Source organism: Hyla sarda, chromosome 4 (assembly GCF_029499605.1).
Source record: "Hyla sarda isolate aHylSar1 chromosome 4, aHylSar1.hap1, whole genome shotgun sequence".
Lineage (NCBI taxonomy): Eukaryota > Metazoa > Chordata > Amphibia > Anura > Hylidae > Hyla > Hyla sarda.
Genome location: NC_079192.1, coordinates 196,785,432 through 196,810,510, shown reverse-complemented (window position 1 = coordinate 196,810,510; position 25,079 = coordinate 196,785,432). Strand labels below are relative to the sequence as shown.

Genomic DNA, 25,079 nt, shown 5'->3' with positions numbered 1-25,079 from the left:
TGTTTGGCAAGCCACCATTGCCAGTGGGTCTAACCCTTAGTTTATAGACTAGGACTGCTATGAATGGGAGACATTTCTATGGTATTGAACCTAAAGCCCAACATCTTTAATACTACCAAGGAAGAACAGAGAGACAAGACGGTACTCAGCAAAACATGGGGTAATTTATTCTTCAGTTGTGAACATATATCGGCAGGTCAGGGAGTCAGACAGACAGCTGGAGATGCATCAGGGATGACCGTTTTGTGCGACGTTTTGCGCAGTTCAGCTCCGACACACGCTCACATCTACCACCCATCCGTAAACTGTTTGGACTACAACTCCCAGCATGTCCTCACTGTAAGGGCATGCTGGGAGTTAGAGTCCTGCAGTAGCTAGCGGGTAGGTGGTAGATACAGGCGGGTGGCCGGGGAGCGGTGCCGGCCAACAGGAATATAAAAATTACAGTACTAAAATTTCATATTTCTCGGGCAGACCTGTGATTGGTCCAGACCTCCTGGCAAATCACAGCTGCCAGAGGGAAACATGATGTTACAGTGCCGTAACTTTATTTTCCCCACTAGGAAGCCAGGGAGCGGAGCACAAGCCGCCCGCTTCCCTGGCTTGTCACCCGTCCGTGCCCCACTACTACATCTCCCAGCATGCCCTTATAGTAAGAGTTGTAGTGGTGCAGCGCAGGTGGGCGGAAGATGTGCGAGCGCTGCACAGCTACAACTCCCAGCATGTCTGGTAAGGGCATTGTAAGGGCATGCTGGGAGTTTTAGTCCTGCGGCAGGGGCGGAAGATGTGTGAGCGGGTCACAAGCTTGTCACCTGCCTGCACATCTCCCGCCTGCCCGCGCTGCACAGCTACAACTCCCAGCATGTCCTTATTGTAAGGGCATGCTGGGAGTTGTAGTCCTGCGGCAGGGGCGGGAGATGTGCGGGCGGGTGACAAGCTTGTGACTCGCTTGCACATCTTCGGACCACCTGCACTGCACCACTACAACTCCCAGCATGTCCTTACTGTAATGGCATGCTGGGAGTTGTAGTCCTGCGGCAGGGGCGGGAGATGTGCGGGCGGGTGACAAGCTTGTCACCTGCCTGCACATCTTCCGCCCGCCCACGCTGCACCACTACAACTCCCAGCAGGTCCTTACTGTAATGACATGCTGGGAGTTGTAGTGGTGCACCCACCTGCATATCTCCCACCAGCCCTCTGTTGCATGACTACAACTCCCAGCTTGCCCTTACAATGAGGACATGCTGGAAGTTGTAGTCGTGCGGTGTGGGCAGGTGACAATAAATTTACTTACCTATTTTCCGTGTTTTTTTTTTCTCAATTCAGATCAGTGTATCCTGTGGACTACTTTGGATTGGGTGGACTACTACAACCAGGACAGTTCCTGATATGCACAGAGATGCCAGCAGAGAGCACTGTGGTCAGACTGATAAGAACTCCAGAAAGAAATACAATTTCCTGTGGAGCATACAGCAGCTGATAAGAACTGGAAGGATTAAGATTTTGAAATAAAAGTAATTTACAAATCTGTTTACAAATCTGGCACCAGTTGATTTAAAAAAATTTGTTTTCCACCGGAGTACCCTTTTAAGATGTGGTCTAAATGGATACTGAGTCTTGCCACTGGAGGGCATGGAAGTGCTTCCTTCTCGCCCCAATGCGCCCTATAAAAATGCTCTCAGAGGCTACTTTGGGTAGTGTGCTTCTTGTTTAGAAATCACTGACTGCTACACATGCCTTTACGACATTTTGCCCTGTTGACAGACTTTAAGAAGGTGCCACTGGTGCCGTAACTGTTGCTGCTTGGTTGGTATCTGGCTGAGAATGAAAATAGGGGGAACCCTATGCGTTTTTTTTTTTTCATAAATAATTTTTTTTTTTTTTTTTTTTAACGCATAGGTTCCCCCTTTTTTCATTCTCAGCCAGATGCCAACCAAGCAGCAACAGTTGCGGCACCAGTGGCACCTTCTAAAGTCTGTCTGTCATAAAGGCATGTCTAGCAGTCAATGATTTCTAAACAAGAAGGGTTCCCCTTAATTTCATTCACCAGTTGATTTAAAAAAATTTGTTTTCCACCGGAGTACCCCTTTAAGCATTAGAGGACATCTGCAGCGTTATAACACTTATCCCCTATCCACAGGATAAGGGATAAGTGTCTGATCGCAGGGGGTTCGACTGCTGGGACCCCCGCAATCTCCTGAATGGGGCCCCCGCATTAGGGTTCACTGAGAGTGCTAAAGCACGCAGCGTCAACCTAGAGAGGTCGATGGTACGCCCCCTCCCCATACAGTTCTATGGGAGAGACGGGAAGGCACGGAGGCTGCCTCCCCGCCTCTCCCATAGAACTACATGGAAGAGGCATGTTAGCCACAACGTCATGCTGCGGCCGGCACGCCTCCTGCATGGGAGAGCCGCAGCAGAGCAGTGGCCCTGTGAAGGAGATCACGGGGGGTCCCAGCGGTCGGACCCCCCACGATTAAACACTTATCCCCTATCCTGTGGATATGGGATAAATTGTTTTCAGCCACAGATGGCCTTTAATGTATTCTTCTAAACCATAACTGCATGTCGAGTATTGCAGCAATTAGACATTTCTATACAGGTAATGAATAAATGAAGGAATGATCCAGCACTTGAATAAAATGCAGCTTTATTTGTAAATCCTCGTTAAAACAGCATGGAACAACTTCACAACGTCTGACACAACTTGAGGCGTTTCGAGCGCATGCGCTCTTTGATCTTTTGACAAAGAGCGTATACGCTCGAAAAGCCTCAAGATGTGTCAGACATTGTGAAGTTGTTCCATGCTGTTTTAACGATCATTCCTTCATTTATTCATCGGTTGGACACGGAGAGTCGGAGTGTGGATCCGTGCGCGAGCTTTAGCAGGTGGGCCGGACTTTCCTTACATTTTCCTGCATTTCTATACAGGTGCGTTATTTTGTGTGTGTGTATATATATGTGTGTAAATATTTGTAGTTTGACTATAGATAGTTTAAAAGCTGAATTTTGGATCATACACGGTCAAACACTTGCTCGTAACAATTACAATAAAAAATTTAAATGTTTGGGCATTAGGGGCCGTTTTCCCGTTGAGATGAATAGTTTCTGGGCCATTTTATGGTTTAACAAAACCAGCCAAAAAACCTGTGTGTGCATAAAGTATATTAGTCTTTTGAGAACTTTTGATCTGTAACACATATTCACTGCATTTTCCATAAAGCACACACACACCATGCGTGTGCAGAAAGGTTGTTTCTACATTATGGCAGCACAATGGAAAATTTTCTAGAATTAAAAATAAATTGCTTTAAAGGGGTATTCCTGGATTTTTTTTTTATTTGACTGTGCTACCAAAGCTGTACAGTTAGTGTAGTTCATAATATAGTGTCTGTACATATGTTTGATGGCTGGTCTCGCAATTCTTATGTGATCTTTGCCCTGGATGTTCATTTTTAGCAAAATGAGTGTTGTCTCGTGCCTTTTCCACGTTGCAGTGCGGCATGAGACAATCCATCACTAGTCAGGTGTTGAAAGGGAGCATGGCAGTGCTTCAATGTATGAAGCGATTGCTGGGTAGGAGGGAGATCATTCTCCACAGGGCTGCAGGGAATTGTAGTTTCAAGCACAGCATGCATGGAAGGGAGCCTAACTGTGCTGCAATGGGTGGGGTGGCTGATGTGTGGGAGGGAGATAAGTCACCTCACACCTAGAAACAAGGGATCCTGGGGATTGTAGTCTGAGGAAGGTTACAAAAACAGGAAGTAGCCAGTAAACACAAACAAGTGGGGCAGTACACATACATACAGCCTCCAGTCATACACTGTATATGGCTGAAGGCTGTATGTCTTTGGGGCCACTGCCTACCAAATGTGGGGGAACTACAACCTAATGTGGAGGAAACTATACCGCCAACCTAATGTGGGGGAACTACAACCTAATTCAGGGGGAACTATACTGCCAACCTAATGTGGGGGGAACTATACTGCCAACCTAATGTGGGGGAACTACAACCTAATGTGGGGGGACTAAACTGGCAACCTAATGTTGGCGAACTACAACCTAATGTGGGGAAATTATACTGCCAACCTTATGTGGGGGAACTATGCTGACAACCTAATGTAGGGGGAACAATACTGCCAACCTAATGTGGGGCAACTATGCTGGCAACCTAATGTGGGGGAACTATGCTGACAATCTAATGTGGGGGAACAATGGTAAGGTACTGTATCGTGGTAGAGGGGTAGTCTAATATGGCAAGTATATATCAAACTCTATATTTTAACTGTAAAAGTTGGAGGTCATCTTATACGCCCAGTCGTATTATACGCCAGAAAATATAGTAAGTGTTGTTTCTCAGAATAATTTCTATGTAATAACAAACAGACACAAATGCTGTAATAACTGTTATTTAAAGCCTTCACCAGCTTCAATCTAAACCCTTCATTCCGGTCTTTGCTCTTACAGGAAAAAGATGAGAAACATGATATAACAAGATAGCGTCCACTTTACATTATTAAAATGAATGTTCATTGGATTAATCATCAACCAAAGAATTTCTTTCTCATTGAAGTGAAAACGCACTCCCTAGTAGTCACAGTTTTCTCTACATGCCTGAATTATGCACCATTTTGTCCCTTGAAGCCTTTCTCATAACAGGTGAATCGAACATTGAAAAAAAAAAAAAGAAAAAAAAAAAATATATATATATATTGAACATGTAATTTTTTAACAGGCAAAGCAAAGACTTGTCTTCATGTATTATATATATCTATATATATATATATATATATATATATATATATGTGTGTTTATATATTTATATTCATAGATATGACGATAGAGAAACACATAGGTTATGATTTTAAAAGCCTAAATAATTTAGCAAAAGAGTCATTATTTTTAAAAGAATAATGGTGCGTTCACCTGGCCATCTGTCCCCGTTTTTTTTAATCCCCATTTCGGGTACCGTTCTTGTAGGCTGTAAACGGATAATAAATTATTTTTAAAAATTCTGTTCATGTCGATAGGATTTTTTTTACAATCTGTTTACATCTGTTTGTACCCATCTGCCTTCATTTCAGTTTTTTTAACGGCAGAAAAAACGGCACGTGCAGTATTTTTTCTTCCGTCAAAAAAACGGAAGAAAAAACGGGTACAGTAAATTTAAAAAGTCTATTAAAACGTATGAGCCTTTAATGGCATCCGTTTTCATGCCCCAAAAAAAATAATTGGGGGGGGGGTTTATTAACTGAACAATAACGTTTGCATCCGTTATTGTCCGTTTTTTTATGTCCGTTTTTTATTTTTGACGGGACAAGAACGGGACAGGTCTAGATGGCCGTGTGAACACAGACTAAGAATGTGAAAAGAATCTATGGCCCATATTTATCAAACAATGTCTACGGTAGAGCTTATTTTCCCACGTTTATTTGGGTGGTTGGTTTGATTATGGTGCATCTTATTTATCAAGTAGGTGCAGCAGGATGATGAATTTTGCGCAGCTCTGCTGTGGTGGGAAAAGCTCTACCACATTCACTTTTTCTAGACACTTGTGAGGGAGGGAAGTAGACACTTTCCCAGGTCCTGAATTTGGAAGGTTAGATGTTTTTACTTACTTTCACAGAGCTCCCGGGACATTTTTACTTGTATTTTAGATGCTACAATCAAATTTGATTGCGGTGTCTAAGGGGTTAAAGCCGGGCATCACCGTGATCGGTGATGTCTGGCATTAGAGATGGGTCCTGGTTGGCAGATAGCTGCCAGGACCACCCAACTATGACCCGCGTTCAGGAGCTGAGTCACAGAAGGGGGGTGGGACGCTGTTGTCCACAAGAGGTTAAAGGTTGAAGGTAGAAGTGATTCTCATGCTTACTGGTAGATGCTGTAGCTTTGTTCCTAAAAAAGTACCTTTGCGCACAAAATAGCTACTTTTGACAAAAGTCGCAAATGATAAATACATGACCACTGCATGGTCAAAAAGAAAAAGTTCCACGGGTAGGCAAAAAGAGTAAAACTGTCTATATCAAAAGGCGCATAAAAGTCTCAAAATATGCTGCTTCCGCCTGAACTGCGCCAAAACATAGACAAAAAAAATGCTCTAAAAGCAATGATAAATCTCCCTCTATGTGCCTTGTGTTACAACTTCAAAGCAAAGAAAACTGTTCCTCTTACCAATCATTCTGTGAGACTCATTGATAAAAGAGAAGCATCATGTCTGAGTGCAGTGTCTCTTCTCAGCCTTAGTATTGGTGAGGAAGAAAAGTGTACTTCACAGTTTTTATACCTAAAAAAATAAAAAAGAGTTTCAGTTTTTGAGAGCTTAACAAGCCCATAAGATCCAACTCTTCACATAAGATATGATAAAACAGAAGACTATGATAGAAATGCTTAAATAAATAGAAGTATATGTAATACTAGTCTTTTACACTGTGTGCAATAGACAAGTACTATATTTTTCGCCGTATAAGACGCACTTTTTCTTCCCCAAAACTGGGGGGGGAAAGTTGGTGGTCTTATATGGCGAATACACAGCTATTGGGTTGGTCCCTGCGGCCATCAACCACCGGGACCCGCGGCTAATACAGGACATCACCGATCGCGGTGATGCCCTGAATTAACCCTTCAGATGCGGTGATCAAAGCTGACCGCCGCGTCTGAAGGGAAAGTGACACTAACCCGGCTGCTCAGTCGGGCTGTTCAGGACCGCCATGGTGAAATTGCGGCGTCCCGAACAGCTTACAGGACACCGGGAGGGACCTTACCTGCCTCCTCGGTGTCTGCTCCGTGCCGGGATCCCCTGCATGGCGGAGCTCTCCTTCGACGTCATCCCGTCGTCACGCACGCCGTCCCGTCATCCAATAGAAGCGGCGTGCGTAGCGACGTGATGACGGCGACGGAGAGCGTGGATCCCGGGGATGAAGACATCCGGAGCGGCGGGGACGCGGCAACAGCGATGGAGCGACATCCAGGGCAGCGGTGACGGGTCCGGAGCGGCGGGGACAGGTGAGCACTACCTCCTCTCCAGTGGTCTTCAACCTGCGGACCTCCAGATGTTGCAAAACTACAACTCCCGTGCTGGGAGTTGTAGTTTTGCAACATCTGGAGGTACGCAGGTTGAAGATCACTGTTGGGTGCAGAATCTTTTTTTTCTAGATTTTGCACCTTTAAAATTGGGTGCGTCTTATATGCCGGTGCGTCCTATAGGGAGAAAAATACGGTAAATCTCATGATGAAATGTCACCGAAAATTTCAGCGAGTCACTTTTGTTAAAAAATTCAGTATTACGATTAGCCTTACACACTGTTATATTGAATACTTTATGCTTTTAGTTCCCATATCACCAGAGCAGATCTGGGAACTAATAGAAAGAAGAATTCAGAAATCATCGGCCATTAAAAAGGAACTCCAGTACATAAGATGTTATACCCTATCCATTGGATAGGGGATAAGTGTCTGATCACAGAGGGTCTGACAACTGGGACCCCCCCAGTGATCTCCTGCCCAGCACCACAGCTCTCCTCGTGTACGAAACGACCTCTGCTCCGTGCAAGGAGACTGTCGACCACTGAATGAAGCTGTGGTCAATACGTCCCTTCATGCATCTCTATGGGAGAGAAGGAGACACACGAGCACTGGATCTCTTAGGCATCATAAACAAACACTCCAAACAATTGGGGCAAGCAGCATATTTCTAGGGGCACTGACTACCTGACTCCTGGCATACATGAATGCAGAGGCATGACACACCCTAGAACATTCTTGACTACAGCCTGTCTTTGAGTATGACACTTCATGAATAGATCGAAACGTTTGACACATCTGAATGACTCAAAGCACAGCTCCCGCACTGATCGATGTCTGTATCTAATAACAGCTAAAAATGGACGGTGTGGTCAGCTTCTGCAGGGGGAATTTAACGCTTTCATGAACATGATTGCTGTGAACTGAAACTGAGGCTAGTACAATTTAGAAAATGAGGGTACACCTAAGAATGCTGATGTAAAGTGACTCAAATAAAGGTTTCTATGTTATTAATATAGCTCCCTGTGAGGTTGCACACTATGAATAAGGTGTTCTTAAAGTCCATCATAACAGGAATGTTAAAACCTTGCCATACATGGTAGGGACGCACAACTAGTAACTGGTTTATTTAGAGATAGCATGATAAAATGTAAATGTATATTTTGAGATAAAAGTTATTTTAAGCAATATAGCATGCTTTACATTATATTGTTAGATTAACAGAATGCTAGAAAGACAGTGAAATGTACCTGTCAGATCCAACAAAAAAACATTTTTTTTAATACATCCCTCAGTACCTATTTCTTACCATGTACATCTGATTTTTATGTGTCTAGCACCTTTATTTATTTATTTTATTACACTTTTAATTTAGCTCACTAGTCTGAATTCCTCTCAAAGAGAGGGGGCGTGGCCTCACTGTGCAGGTCTCCGCCCCCTCCCTCAGTATGCTGTCTGCTCACATCTCCCCTAGCATTAGCAAAACTACAACTCCCAGCATGTCCTCACTGACAGTAGCGGGACACAAGCTGACAGTGGGAGGATTTTTCCTCCAGCTGTGAGCCCTGAGCTCACAGCTGTCAATCAAGGAAGTGTGTCCATGACATAGGTGATGACGCATGGACACAGCAGGACTAGAATGTGTCCAAGCAGGCAGGGGGGCAGTTGTTTGACTGGCTTTTTCAGTATGAAATACTCAAAATTTTCTAATGAAAGCAATTGCAAAACCTATTAGTTTTGCATGCTTTACAAGATATCAACATTTTTTGTATCTGACAGTGCCTATTGAAGGCTAATACACAAGAGCACAAGGGTAGAGTATATGTTGGCTTTTTGGCACTGTAATTTGCAAAGAAATAACATAATTGCTGCTAGTTTAGTAAAGTTTATTTACTTTCAACAACCACATTTAATAAAAATAAATAAATAAATATATATATACATATATATATATATACACATACATACACTGCTCAAAAAAATTAAGGGAACACTTAAACAACACAATGTAACTCCAAGTCAATCACACTTCTGTGAAATCAAACTGTCCACTCAGGAAGCAATACTGATTGACAATCAATTTCACATGCTGTTGTGCAAATGGAACAGACAACAGGTGGAAATTATAGGTAATTAGCAAGACAGCCCCAAATAAAGGAGTGGTTCTGCAGGTGTTGACCACAGACCACTTCTCAGTTCCTATGCTTCCTGGCTTATGTTTTGGTCACTTTTGAATGCTGGCGGTGCTTTCCCTCTAGTGGTAGCATGAGACAGAGTCTACAACCCACACAAGTGGCTCAGGTAGTGCAGCTCATCCAGGATGGCATATCAATGCGAGATGGGGTAAGAAGGTTTGCTGTGCCTGTCAGCCAAATGTCCAGAGCATGGAGGTGCTACCAGGAGACAGGCCAGTACATCAGGAGACATGGAGGAGGCTATAGGAGGGCAACAACCCAGCAGCAGGACTGCTACCTCTGCCTTTGTGCAAGGAGGAGCACTGCCAGAGACCTGCAAAATGACCTCCAGAAGGCCACAAATGTGCATGTGTCCACTCAAAGGGTCAGAAACAGACTCCATGACAGTGGTATGAGGGCCCGATGTCCACAGGTGGGGGTTGTGCTTACAGCCCAACACCATGCAGGACGTTTGGCATTTGCCAGAGAACACCAAGATTGGCAAATTTGCCACTGGCTTCACAGATGAAAGCAGGTTCACACTGAGCACATGTGACAGACGTGACAGTGTCTCGAGACGCCGTGGAGAAAGTTCTGCTGCCTGCAACATCCTCCAGCATGACCGGTTTGGCGGTGGGTCAGTAATGTTGTGAGGTGGCATTTCTTTAGGGGGGGGCACAGGCCTCCATGTGCTTGCCAGAGGTAGCCTTACTGCCATTAGGTACCGAGATGAGATCCTCAGACCCCTTGTGAGACCATATGCTGGTGCGGTTGGCCCTGGGTTCCTCCTCACGTGGCTGGAGTGTGTCAGCAGTTCCTGCAAGAGGAAGGCATTAATGCTATGGACTGGCCCACCCGTTCCCCAGGCCGGGATCAGATTGAGCACATCTGGGACATCATGTCTTGCTCCATCCACCAAGGCCACATTGCACCACAGACTGTACAGGAGTTGGCGGATGCTTTAGTCCAGGTCTGGGAGGAAATCGCTCAGGAAACCATCCGCCACCTCATCAGGAGAATGCCCAGGCATTGTAGGGAGGTCATACGGGCACGTGGAGGCCACACACACTACTAAGCTTCATTTTGACTTGTTTTAAGGACATTACATCAAAGTTGGATCAGCCTGTAGTGTGGCTTTGATTTTGAGTGTGACTCCATATCCAGACCTCCATGGGTTGATAAATTTCATTTCCATTGATAATATTTGTGTGATTTTGTTGTCAGCACATTCAACTATGTAAAGACGAAAGTATTTCATACGATTAGTTCATTCAGATCTAGGATGTGTTCTCTTAGTGTTCCCTTAATTTTTTTGGGCAGTATATATATTTGTGGTCTGGTTACCTTCCATATGTAGGGAAGAACAACTAACCAGGCCTGAGGCGTGCCTGGCCGGCCGAAAAGGGTAACCTATGATGTGGTAAAGAAGAGGGCTAGAGGGCTATCCACAGACTAAGCATATAATAATAAAGGGTGGGTGAACAGAAATTATGGCAGTGTTCAATGTCACTTCCCTGCTGTACAATGCCAGTCTATCAACAGACTAATGTTTGTTTTGCGACATCACTGGATGAAGCAAAAGACCATCTTATACTGTCTGACAAAGTTTAAACCAAAATACAGCACTCTTTGATTTTTATAAAAATTATTATATAGACCAGTGGCGTTGCGACCCGGGTGCGGGGGGTGCGGCCCGCACCGGGTGACACCAACCTAATGGGGTGACACCAAGACGCTCCGCAGCACCCCCCCTCCCCAGCTACACAGACACCCCCCCCCCATCTGTGCCCGACCGGCCTCCCATCCGTCAGCACCCCCCCCCCCTGCGCTGTGTGTGCGGTGCGCCCGTCCATCATCACCCCCCCCTCTTTCACCTTCACTGTGCGCCTGTCCGTCATCACCACCCCCCCCCCTCACCTTCACCAGCACTGTGCCCGTCCTCCGCTCCCACGTCTGCGCCGGCCTGACGTCACACCGCATGGCCGCGCAGGAGGACGTGAGTTACGTCACTCGTACGGCGCCCGGTGAGAAGGAGTGCTGCGCTGGATGGGTGAGTGTGTATGTCTGTCTCTCTGTCTCTATCTCTGCTTGTGTGTGTGAGATTGTGTGTGTGTGACTGTGTGTGTGTGAGACTGTGTGTGTGTATGTGACTCTGTGTGTGTGTGTGTCTGTCTCTCTGACTGTGTGTGTTTGTGTTTGTCTCTGTGTTGTATGTGTTTTTTTGTGTGTGTGTGTGTGTGGGGGGCGGGGGGGGGGGGGGGGGGTGTATAACCAGCGATCTATTGTGGGGAGACTTTGACCCAATGTGGGGAACCTGCGGCCTAATGTGGGGAAACTACTACCAGATGTGCGGAGTCTATGTTACCTAATGTGGGGAGTCTGTGCTACCTAATATGGGGAATCTGTGCTACCTTATGTGGGGAGTCTATGCTACCTAATGTGGGGAAATTGCTACCTAATGTGGGGAATCTGTGCTACCTAATGTGGGGAATCTGTGCTACCTAATGTGGGGAAATTGCTACCTAATGTGGGGTAACTGGTACATACCTAATGTGGGGGAACTGGTACCAAATGTGGGGAATCTATGCTGCCTAATGTGGGGAAACTGCGACCGACCTAATGTGGGGGCACTGCTGCCTACCTAATGCTCCCCCCCTGGCAGTAGCACCCTCATCATCCACCAGCAACAACCCTCCCCCCAGCAGCACCTCCATCAGCAGATCCTGATGGTGGATGATGGAGGTGCTCCTGCCAGGAGGATGATCCTGCGGATGGATGATGGGGGTGATACTGCCAGGGGGGATGGCCAGTAGCACCCTCATCATCCTCCAGCAACACCCCCCCCCCCAGTAGTAGCACCCCCATCATCCACTAGCAACACCACCAATACCCCCCTCCCGTGGTAATAGCATCAGCTAATGGATGTTGAGGGGTGTTACTGCGGTTGTGGTATTATATTCAGAGGGTGCACTGTATGGCAACGTTATATTCAGAGGGCGCAGTTTGTGGTAGTATTATATTCAGAGGGCGCAATTTGTGGTAGTATTATTAGAGATGAGTGAACTTACAGTAAATTCGATTCGTCACGAACTTCTCGGCTCGGCAGTTGATGACTTTTCCTGCGTAAATTAGTTCAGCCTTCAGGTGCTCCGGTGGGCTGAAAAAGGTGGATACATTCCTAGGAAAGAGTCTTCTAGGAATGTATCCACCTTTTCCAGCCCACGGGAGCACCTGAAAGCTGAACTAATTTATGCAGGAAAAGTCATCAACTGCTGAGCAGAGAAGTTTGTGATGAGTTGAATTTACTGTAAGTTCGCTCATCTCTAAGTATTATATTCAGAGGGTACAGTATGTGGCGGTATTATATTCAGGGGTACAGTATGTGGCAGATTTATATTCAGAGGGTACAGTATGTGGCAGATTTATATTCAGAGGGTACAGTATGTGGCAGATTTATATTCAGAGGGTACATTATGTGGCGGTATTATATTCAGGGGTACAGTATGTGGCAGATTTATATTCAGAGGGTACAGTATGTGGCGGTATTATATTCAGGGGTACAGTATGTGGCAGATTTATATTCAGAGGGTACAGTATGTGGCAGATTTATATTCAGAGGGTACAGTATGTGGCAGATTTATATTCAGAGGGCGCAGTTTGTGGTAGTATTATATTCAGAGGGCGCAGTTTGTGGTAGTATTATATTCAGAGGGCGCAGTTTGTGGTAGTATTATATTCAGTAGGTACAGAATGTGGCAGATTTATATTCAGAGGGTACAGTATGTGTTGGTATTATATTCAGAATGTACAGTGTGTGGTATTATTATATTCAGTGGGTATGGTGTATGGAAGGTTTATAATCAAAGAGTGTAGTGTATAGTAGTATTATATTTAGAGGATACAGTGTCTGTCAGGTTTATAATAATAATTGTTTTCATATAGAGGATGAGAATCCGCTGACATAGTGAGGAGACGTCTGGGCGTCACATTCTGCAGAGAGAAGTTTTAGCTGGAACAAGTCCTGGCGGTATGTACCAGCTGAATTAGATAAGGGAAGAAAATAGAGAAGACGTCACCTGTAATCACTGATATCATTGTGTATTCCTCTCACTATAGAGAAGACGTCACTGATATCATTGTACATTCTCCTCTCTATAGAGAAGACGTCACCTGTAATCACTGATATCATTGTACATTCTCCTCACTATAGAGAAGACATCACCTGTAATAACTGATATCATTGTGTATTCTCCTCACTATAGAGAAGACGTCACCTGTAGTCACTGATATCATTGTGTATTCTCCTCACAATAGAGAAGACGTCACCTGTAGTCACTGATATCATTGTGTATTCTCCTCACTATAGAGAAGACGTCACCTGTAGTCACTGATATCATTGTGTATTCTCCTCACTATAGAGAAGACGTCACCTGTAGTCACTGATATCATTGTATATTCTTCTCACAATAGAGAAGACATCACCTGTAGTCACTGATATCATTGTGTATTCTCCTCACTATAGAGAAGACGTCACCTGTAGTCACTGATATCATTGTACATTCTCCTCTCTATGTCCTATCAGAGCTGTAGTCACTTGTCAGTTCTACAGTTAGGTCAGTGAAACTACAACTCCCAGCATAACCTCACCACTGCTCAAAGGGGTACTCTACTGGAAAACATTTTTTTTAATCAGCTGGTGCTACAAAGTTAAACAGATTTGTAAATTACTTCTATTTAAAAATCTTAATCCTTCCAGTACTTATTAGCTGCTGTATAAGCGATTCACAGGAAGTTATTTTCTTTTTTAATTTCTTTTCTGTCTGACCACAGTGCTCTGTGCTGACACCTCTGGACAGTTCCTGACATGGACAGTTCCTGACATGGACAGAGGTGTCAGCAAATAGCACTGTGGTCAGACTGGAAAGAACTACACAACTTCCTGTGGAGCATACACCAGCTTATAAGTACTGTAAGTATTAAGATTTTAAATAGAAGTAATTTAAAAATCTGTTTAACTTTCTGGCACCAGTTGATATAAAAGTAAATGTTTTCCAGTGGAGTACCCCTTTAAGTAATTCTGGGAGCTGTATATTTCAATGGTGAAAACTTCTTTAACACTTTCCCATTCTGTGGCAACTGGTATATCTGATTATTATACTGGAATTTCTCAGTGGTGTCTGTCACAACAGGCTAAAAACTTACTGGGGGGAGGGGGTACGTATGGGGGTGACACCATTTTCTACCGCACCGGGTGACACCAACTCTAGCAACGCCACTGATATAGACATATAATAGATTCTGCACTGTGACCGTGATATTTCCTCTAAGAATACAGGACTAAGCAGCTGATTGGTTGTTCATATTGCCTGACGTAATTGGCTGTATCAAATAGGACAGAGCCCTTACTGCACCTCCAGCTTTTAGACTGTGTTCATACTGTGCTTTTTCAATGCATTTTTAACATTTGTTATTTGTTTTGATTGATGAACTAATTGAGAGACGAAAAGAGAAAATGCTTTTAAAAACTCAGCAAAAACACATAGCCTTAGAGACATTTAGATACAAACTGACCCTTTAGATTTATTCTTCTAGAGTAGTGGGGCGATTCCTACCTGCAGGAGGTCCTACATAGAGGGGGCAAACCATATACAGGAGGTCCTACCCAGAGTGGGCAAGACAAACTGCCAAAAGGGGGAAAACTACAACTTTGGGGGATTGGGGGAGGGGGTGCAGGGACTACTACCTTCAACTTTAAAGGTCGTCCTACCTACAGGTGGCAAACTCCTTAATATAGGCAAACCACCTTCAGTTGGGGGGTTTTACCTACAGCTGGCAAACTGTCAGGGTGGGGGAGGGGTTCCTACTTTCAAGGGCAAACTTCCTACAGGGGGTACACAACTACAGGGGAACACTATCTGCAAGGGGTTAAACTCCATACGGGGGGTCCTACCTAGGGGGGAAAAACTACATACAGGTGGGGGGCACACTACATACAGGGGGGTGCAAAGTACCTACTATGGGGGCAACTGACTACAGTTGGGCAGTATATATATTTGTGGTCTGGTTACCTTCCATATGTAGGGAAGAACAACTAACCAGGCCTGAGGCGTGCCTGGCCGTCCGAATAGGGTAACCTATGATGTGGTAAAGAAGAGGGCTAGAGGGCTATCCACAGACTAAGCATATAATAATAAAGGGTGGGTGAACAGAAATTATGGCAGTGACCTAACACTCCGGTCATATTAATGGAACAGTACATAAATGAATTATTAGCCAAAAGGCTAAATGCTTTGGCTATGTCAACTTGGGGATCAGGGATATACCTCTGGAAGCAAGGTGACCTCGAGCACCCTTACTTCTTAATAACATGAGAGGGGATGGCATGACTAGAAGTCGATGAGGCTGCCCCCATCCTAAATGAGTGCCCTGATATGGTAGATGGATCTAGATCCATGTCGCGTGCCAAGGTCCGGATATGTTTCACAAAATCTCCTGATGTTAAAGGACTGACCGGGAAAAGAAGTAACAGGGAATCTCTAGACTTATCCTGTAGTAAACCTAACAGATCCCTGAAAACTTTAACAGGGCACCATTGGTTATTTGTGAGGTAATATAAGACTTCACTCAGACTAGTTTGTTGCGTTTTGGTAAAACCTAACTGTAGCTTGAAACAGGGCCCTTGAAGTAATGAATGTTTTATCAATAAAATCCTGGAGTTGTAAGAGGTCTTGGTAAAGTCACCCGGCCTATGAGACCCATAAAAGCCCATGCACATTGCTGCTTTGATCACTAGACTGCCTGCTGAGCCAAAGGGATTCTTGTCTTAAAGCTGGCTGAACTGTTGGAAGTTGGCAGCAGATACCGGGATTCTAGAGGGGGATCTCGGGCTCTCTGTAACCTGGATAAATATAAGTGTATAGTACTGTGTGACAGTTTGAGTGGCAAAATTATACAAATGCTAGAATATACTGAATGTCCCATGGACGTGGTGAAGGGTAAGAGTGAAAAAACCTGGGAAAAGTATCCCACGCTAATATATATGACCTGGCGGTGTTCTTAGCTAGTAATTGGTTAATTAGTGCTAGGGCTCCGGTCAGTTGACTGCTAAATTCAGTATAAGGAAGTTGATATGAGGAGCAGGAGTGGGTAGACTGTCTGCCTTTCGGCATGACTTGATGGAAAACCTGTTCTTTTAACCCTCGATGTGTACACATTCTATATGGAATTTGAGTAACAAGGCTGTGTGAGTGAATCTGCAGAGAAAAGACATGATAACCAGAGACTTGGACCTTCCCTTGCAGATGATGTCACGGGTGGCCATGTTGTCAGTATGGAAAACCACGGTCTGCCCTTCCTACAAGTGACCCCAGGTCTGGGCTGCCGCAACAATAGGCACAATCTCAAATAAGGCAGAAGTAGTAGAAAGTAGTAGGTAAACATAGGCGTTCTGGTGGCCAGGATTCTGAAAGCCAGTGAGGGCTAAAAATGGCAACATAACCACCAGATGCCGCAGCATCAGTGATGGCAGAAGGGGATGAAAGGCTAGCCCTCGGAATAAACATGAATACCTCATTCCATCCTGCCAAGTACTGATCCCACATGACCAAATCGACTTTAGCTGCTTGATCAAGCACAACTGGAGAATCCGTGTCCAGGGCTGCAGGTAGCAAGGCCAGTAATCAAGAAATGAAGGTCCTCCCTTAAGGAATGACCCTCATGGCAAACTTTTGCATGCCTAACAAACTTTGAAGTTATGGGAAGTTTGAAGTTCAGTCTCTAGGCAGGCAAGCAGGATGTTCAAGCAAAAGGAAGTCATCCAGGTAATCCAAAACATCAAAATAGGAGCAGTGATTAATTAAGACCCATTCCAATGCAGAAGAAAAAGTATCAAATAAACACGGGCTACTCTTGGACCCGAATGCCAGGCCAGTGGTGAAGTAGTACTGCCCTCCCCACCTGATCCCATGCCATTGCCACAAATCTAGCCGAATTGGCAAGAGCTTAAAGGCATCTGAAATATCAGCCTTTGATAACTAGGTGCCCTTGCCAAGTGCCAAGATGTGCTGAATGGCTTTATCCACTGAGATGTATTTTAAGGTGAATTCTTCTAAGGGGATCAGAGAGTTGAGGAGCAAGAATGTGGAGCTGACAAATCATAAATCAATCTATATTTATTAGAAAATTTCCTGCATGCTACCCTGGGCTCACCCTCCATTTGTTAATGGGGACTGGAAAACGAACCAATGACAAAACCATTTGAGACCTCTTTCTGCAACAAATCCGTTACAATATCAGGATTACTCGCTGCAGACTGTAAATTCCTGCACTCAAATGTATCTTGTGGTAAATAACCAGACCTGTGTTAAAAATCGACAAAATCTGGAGCAGGATAACCGCTCAAACACTCACGAAGAACTGTAGTGTTAACCCCGCCTAGTCATGCTTCCAGACCTATCTTCTTCGGGCACTGATTCCTAGGATGGGCTCTATGATAGATGCTACAAATGTGTACTAACCGACATTGACTAAAAGTAGGGATCGACTGATATCGATTTTTTAGGGCCGATACCGATAATCCTTGGAGGTTAGGGCCGATAGCCGATAATTTATACCGATATTCCGGTATAAATTATCGGCTATTTATACAAGGCGCTTTAAATTAATGAACTGCAGCGGCTTTTGTGGTGCCAGAGACCGCCTCCACCACCACCCACTTCCCACTCCCCCTGCCTGTCCTGAGGTCCTCCTGAGTCCTACCAAGCGCCACCCCCCCACCGCACCGTCCACCACACCGGCCTGGGGTCAGTGCTACTTATGGCTCCGGCGGCGTCCTCCTAAGCTGTCACTGTGCACACTGATGGTGACGTCGCGTTGAGGACGTCACTCGTCATTGTGCAGCACACAGCGTAACACAGGAAGCCACAGGAGCCAGCAAGTAGCGTGGTGGGGGCGGTGCGGGGGGCATTATCGGATTATTGGCAAGGTAACTGCTGATACGGATAACGTATAAAACCGGGGATGGGGGAGGCAATGGGGCCGCGGCAGCGGTCTCTGGCCAGGGGTGCGCTGCATTTCAGTGGTGCGGGGCATTATCGGATTATTGGCAAGGTAATTGCCGATACTGATAACGTCCAAAATTGTGAATATCGGCCGATAAAACTGATAATCGGTCGATCCTTAACTAAAACGGCAAGATGACAAATTGAAATAATTACAAATCTGGGCATTACCCAAATAATGAACTGGTCTGTCAAGTTTATCGACTGTTGGACCAGGCTGAGGCTTGGGAACTATGCCTCCATCTGATGAAGCCGAAGTACTGGCTACGGCATTAGGACACCAATTTGTAGCATGGGTGGAGGACTGGCAAACTACACAAAGAGGTGCCCTAAGACCGGCAAAATGCCTACAGAAAGGTTCAGTGTCGAAGTTTGCCCAATTTGTGACCTGTTGGAACTGGGAGAGGGTGGCTGCCGCTTTTGCAGTGAAAGAACGGTGATAATCGTAAAAAGCGAACCCCCCATACTTATACCCCAAATCTACCAGCTTATGCAGATATTGGTCAAACTATACCCTCCTTTCAGGAATGGCAGAGCAAACCATGTCTCGGTAGAGACCAAAGGCCAGAACAAATTCAGGGATATTTAATTTCCTGTTGAGACGGGGTTCCATTGCCTTTACTATGACTGTTTCTTCCCCGCAAGCATAGGTCTTGTTATCTAGAACATCCTGAGAGGCCACCAGGAGAGATGCCAAATTAACATCCTTACCTTGAAGGATATCCTTCCTGATGGCCTCAGGAATGAAATGGGCAGGGATAAGGTTAACAGCGGGAGAGGACGTATCTGGTAAGGGAAAACCAGGAGTAGACGTAACAACCGACCCAGAAGGCCCCACAGGCCCAGAGGTAACAACAGGCCCGGGGGTGACGACAGGTTCGGGAGAGACCACCGCCCCTTGGGTGACTACTGGAATGGAATTGACTACTGTATCAGTGGACACAGGAGCAGGAAAACCTATACAGTTAACCTATACATATAGATAAAATAAAAACAGGTTGTTAATGTTACACTGAAAAAATGAATGATGTAAACACATCCAGGATTTTAGCTTTGAATTTGGGTGGGTAAACTCCACAGCAGATTATAGTATCAGACAAATGTCATTAACATGCTATAGACTTTTTCCTTGAAAATACAAGAGGATGGCCAGTGTTCAATGTCACTTCCCTGCTCTACAATGCCAGTCTATCAACAGACTAATGTTTGTTTTGCAACATCACTGGATGAAGCAAAAGACCATCTTATACTGTCTGTCAAAGTTTAAACCAAAATACAGTACTCTTTGATTTTTATAACAATTATTATATAGACATGTAATAGATTCTGCACTGTGACCGTGATATTTCCTCTAAGAATACAGGACTAAGCAGCTGATTGGTTGTTCATATTGCCTGACATAATTGGCTGTATCAAATAGGACAGAGCCCTTACTGCACCTCCAGCTTTTAGACTGTGTTCATACTGTGCTTTTTCAATGCATTTTTAACATTTGTTATTTGTTTTGATTGATGAACTAATTGAGAGACGAAAAGAGAAAATGCTTTTAAAAACTCAGCAAAAACACATAGCCTTAGAGACATTTAGATACAAACTGACCCTTTAGATTTATTCTTCTAGAGCAGTGGGGCGATTCCTACCTGCAGGAGGTCCTACATAGAGGGGGCAAACCATATACAGGAGGTCCTACCCAGAGGGGGCAAGACAAACTGCCAAAAGGGGGCAAACTACAACTTTGGGGGAGGGGGGGGGGGGGGGGCAGGGACTACTACCTTCAACCTTAAAGGTCGTCCTACCTACAGGTGGCAAACTCCCTAATATAGGCAAACCACCTTCAGTTGGGGGGTTTTACCTACAGCTGGCAAACTGTCAGGGTGGGGGAGGGGTTCCTACTTTCAAGGGCAAACTTCCTACAGGGGGCACACAACTACAGGGGAACACTATCTACAAGGGGTTAAACTCCATACGGGGGGTCCTACCTAGGGGGGAAAACTACATACAGGTGGGGGGCACACTACATACAGGGGGGTGCAAAGTACCTACAATGGGGGCAACTGACTACAGGGGGTCCTACCTACAGGGGGCAAACCACTGGAGGAAGCTATATACTAGGGAAACTACGTATGGAGATATCAGCATACTGGGGGAAACTACCTACTGGGAATGCCAGTTTACTAAGGGAAACATTATACTGGGGAGACTGACATACAAGAGAGAACCTACCTAATGGGGAAAACTACTTACTGGGGTAACCTATAGACTAATGGGAGGGAGGTGCATATTCTCCTCACCAACCCACTTTACTGTGCATCACAACAAACGGCAGAATTATTACTGTTTGAGACCATAGAGGTGAGGACATTTTTAAAAGTCTTTTTAAATGGGCACTGTCAGATACAAAAACTTTTGATATGTTGTAAAGCATGCAAAACCAATAGGTTTTGCAATTGCTTTCATTAGAAAATTTTCAGTATTTCATACTGAAAAAGCCAGTCAAACAACTGCCCCCCTGCCGGCTTGGAAACATTCTAGTCCTGCTATGTCCATGCATTATCACCTACGTCATGGTCACACTTCCATAATTGACAGCTGAGAGCTCAGGGCTCACAGCTGGATGAAAAATCCTCCCTGTCAGGATCCGGACTGGTATGCAGAGAGGACACTGGAGGTGGATCCTCTGTGTCAGTGAGGTGATGGCGTGGGCCGTACCAGGGGAACGGAATCTAAGGGGTTACTGGTTTTCACGTGAGTCCGCCGCAAAGCGGGATGGACTTGCAGCGGCAGGTAACCTCACTGACAGCTGAGACAGGCGCGGTACACAAGGACAAGGCAAGAGCAAGGTCGGACGTTGCAGAAGGTCTGGGCAGGCAGCAATGGTTCGTAGTCAGGGGCAACGGCAAGGGTCTGGATACACAGGCTTGGGATACACAAAACGCTTTCTCAGGACACTAGGGCAGCAAGATCAGGAAGGGGAAGTGGGTTTTTCTATGTATTGAACTGATTGGGCCAGGCACCAATTAGTGGTGCACTGGCCCTTTAAATTTCATAGAGCCGGCGCGCGCGCGCCCTAGAGAGCTGGGCTATGCGTGCCGGGAGGGCAGTGAAGGAGGACGTTGTGGGTGAGAGACACCGGGCGCAATCAGAGAGCAGGCACATCCCGCACCTCGGATCGCGTCCCCTCCGGGAACATGGAAGCAGCGCTCGCGGTCAGCGGTGCCGACCGGAGCGCTGCATCCAGAAGCACGCCGCGAGCGCTCCGGGGAAGCAGCGGGACCCAGAGCGCTCGGCGTGACACTTCCATTGTCAGCTTGTGTCCCGATACTGTCAGTGAGGACAAGCTGGGAGTTGTAGTTTTGCTAATGCTAGGGGAGATGTGAGCAGACAGCATACTGAGGGAGAGAGCGGAGACCTGCACAGTGAGGCCACGCCCCCTCCCTTTGAGAAGAATTCAGACTAGTGAGCTAAATTAAACACATAAAAAATAGATGTACATGGTCAGGATTAGTAGTGATATATTAAAAAAAAGTTTTTTGTTGGATCTGACGGGTACCCTTTCTGATTTTTTCAGCATTTTTGACTACAGCAATAGCTATAGCCCAAGAAACATTTCTTTGTAAATAGGACTTTTTTTTTTTTAGACATTTCCATCCTAAAATATGTGCCGTAATATGGATGTATTTTAGCATATGATCACTGAAATAAGACCCTGGTATCTAATTGTGCCTCCTCAGATCCTCAGCAGGTGATGTGCCTTGTTGTCCTGATGAAAGCCCTGCATGCCGCAGGGTCATTTGTCATAGTGTGACAAGACCGATAATAGACTGCGGCGTCAGCGCTAATGCATCCCTGTGGCAGGATATTTAAACTAGAGATATATATTCTCAGCTCACCCTCGGACCTTGGAGTAGACCCAGCGCATGGATACCACGGTGTAGTGGGAAGCAGGATACCATCACAGGAAAGAAGTCCAGTGCTTGCGGGTAAAGTGGATAAAATAACAGGCTTTATTGATTCCTTTAAAACAACAGCTTACAGGTATGTACAAAAAAGGCAATAGCTCATCTTGACACGTTTTGTGGTGTCCCACTATTTTTTTAAAAGCATGCTTTTGAAAAAGTGGGACACCCCGAAACGCATCAAGCTAAGCACTTTTTTGTACATGCCTGTAAGCTGATGTTTTAAAGGAATCAATAAAGCCTGTTATTTTATCCACTTTATCCGCAAGCGCTGGGCTTCTTTCCTGGGATATTTAAACTATGTTTGGAGCCATTGCCCATTGTGGTTAATTCTCATCACCAGCATTCCTGACCCCTCTATTTCCTGTGTTTCATCTGACTTGACCTCCTTTTATCTGACCTCTGCCTCATGGTTAGATCTTGACTTGTCTTGACTCTGTAGTTGTTTCTGATTTTGTACTATGCTCCCCTCTAGGTTTTGACTCTTTGGTTTGTTTTGGAATAACACCTTGTCTGATGACTTGGTAATTATTTTGCCTGCTACGGTGTCATACAATGGGCCTGGGCCCATTACATCACACTGCTACTCAGCCTTTCATCGCCCAAGGAGGGATATCGCTGTGGCAGGCAATTAGCTAAGTGCAGTGTGAAAAGCCAGAGACCAAAAGCTGGATGAAGACCTGGGCCGGAGGCCGGGAGACTGATTCAAGTGGCACCAGGGGAGCCGTGAGAGGTAAGTCAAAGCTCATTATTTTTATTCCAGCAGCCCGGGCATACAAGAGAAATAAAAAAGTTCCCTGTTAATTTAAGATTTTCAAATGGATTCCCTAATATATCACAGATAGTGTCTTTAGGCAAGAAATAATCTTTAACCCTTCTCTCTCTCTATCTATCTATCTATCTATCTATCTATATATATATATATATATATATATATATATATATATACATACCAGCCCAATCATCACTTCTAGAGTAGAGTGATGGTCTGTAACATACGACAGTAAAGAACGAGGAATACCAGTAAAAGGACGCATAGGACTGTATAATCTCGGCCATCACCTGATATTCACTCCCATTTTTAAAATTAAGTTCACACCCATCAGACAGATTCACTCATTTGTCAGACAAATTATAAACTCTCATATCTTGGGAAAGGAAGGCATATCATGAAATTGTAAAAAGGTGTGTGAGTAAGGCACTCTAAGCTATTTAGTGATAATGTTCTCTCCTTTTTTGGGGATTAGCCACATGTCCTCTTTTATGATGTCTTTCATCAGCAAAGAGGATAAAAGTAATTTCTATGCTGCATGTTTAAAATATACACCTATTTTCTATGCCTTTGCAAATAACCTCATAGATTAACACTTTTACCCTATAATCATAAACATGTAGATGATTTGCACGGTCATGGAATAAGGAGTAGGCTTAGGAGCTGAGCATGCTCCATATGAGGCAGGTACTGATTGTATATTACAGCTGACACTCGCTGCCAACTGCCAAGATCGGACATTCAAGATTATGCAATAAATAGTGATAATGGCATCTAGACTGTTATCTGACAGATACCGGGTGTGTCAGAGCTCTTATCACCACCCCCGCAATTCAATCATATCCATGATGCAGCCCGCACCATGCTTCACTGTAGGGATGGAATTAGGCAGGTGGATGAGCAGTGCCTGGTTTCCTCCAGACAACAAGCTTAATATTGAGGCAACAAGTTTAATCTTGATGTTATCAGAACTTGGGCTGCAACGATTAATCAATTTAATCGATAATATTTGATAACTGGATTAGTTGTCGACGAATCCCGTTATCGAATAATCAGGCGATTCCTTGTAAAAGGGAAGGAGGCAGCGACACAAACCCCAGAGTAGAACCCGTAGGCAGTCATGAGGCTGCTGGGAGCGGGCAGTCAGGCGCTATGCTTACAGGTCCCACAAATCCTGCACCGCCAAAGCCTCTGCTAGTTAAGAGAGTCCTTGAGCGCTGATCGGATGCCCCTCTATCGGATGTCCCTGTAAGCATCCTCTCTGGCCCGGTCCAGGAAGCGAGCACTGATGCTGTGGCAATGGCGGATCCAGGGGGATCGCTGATGCTGCAGCAGTGGCGGACGAACCCTGAGATTATTAAAAAACATTTTCCTGGCCCCACAGCCGCCGTCAGGGGGGTACAGCCAGTAACGCCCTGCGGCAGCCGAAGCACAGAAGCAAAAGATCGCTGTTTAAACAGCAGTCTCCTGCTTCTGCATACCTCCAGTGAGTGATTGACTCACCCTGTCAATTACTCACAAGAGGCCAGAACTCCCTTTGCGCTCCAGTCCTTTGTGAGTAATCAGCCCAGTGAAGACAGTTGGCTCCTTGTGGATCTGTGGCCACCCAGACCCCTCTGAGCTCTGCCCGTAGATCTGCTTCGCTCTCTGTGGATGTGAGTGTTGTTACCTGCTGAGCCAATCCTGGATCTGTGATTGAGTGGGCACCACCTGCTGCTGCCTGTATGTGTGATATATATATATATATATATATATATATATATATATATATATATATATTGTATTAAAATGTAAATAAACCTCTCATCCAATAAAAATTAGTCCCCCCTTAGTCCAAAATTGATGCTTTTTGGTCACATCACATCCTAGAAATGGTTTTAATCTGTCCATTGAACATCATTTTTCAAGAAGAATCAGTTAAACCCCTTTGCTGTCATTTTGGTGTTTTTTCCAATGAATCTATTAAATTATCGACAACTAGTCAATTATTGAAATAATCGTTAGCTGCAGCCCTAATCAGAACAGAGAGAGTCCTTAAAGTGCTTTTTTTTTTTTTTTTTACAAACTCCAGTTGGGCTTCCGTGGGTCATTTACT

General features: G+C 45.0%; 1 protein-coding gene across 1 annotated transcript in view; it reads right to left on the bottom strand.

The window, feature by feature from the left end:
* The window catches only part of LOC130368872 (uncharacterized), a 192,531-nt gene that overhangs the window by 46,777 nt on the left and 120,675 nt on the right, over positions 1–25,079 (bottom strand). The window contains exon 3 of the transcript XR_008892592.1: positions 6,175–6,286. The gene's annotated coding sequence lies outside the window, so the exon portion shown is untranslated. The remainder of the gene's footprint in view (positions 1–6,174; positions 6,287–25,079) is intronic.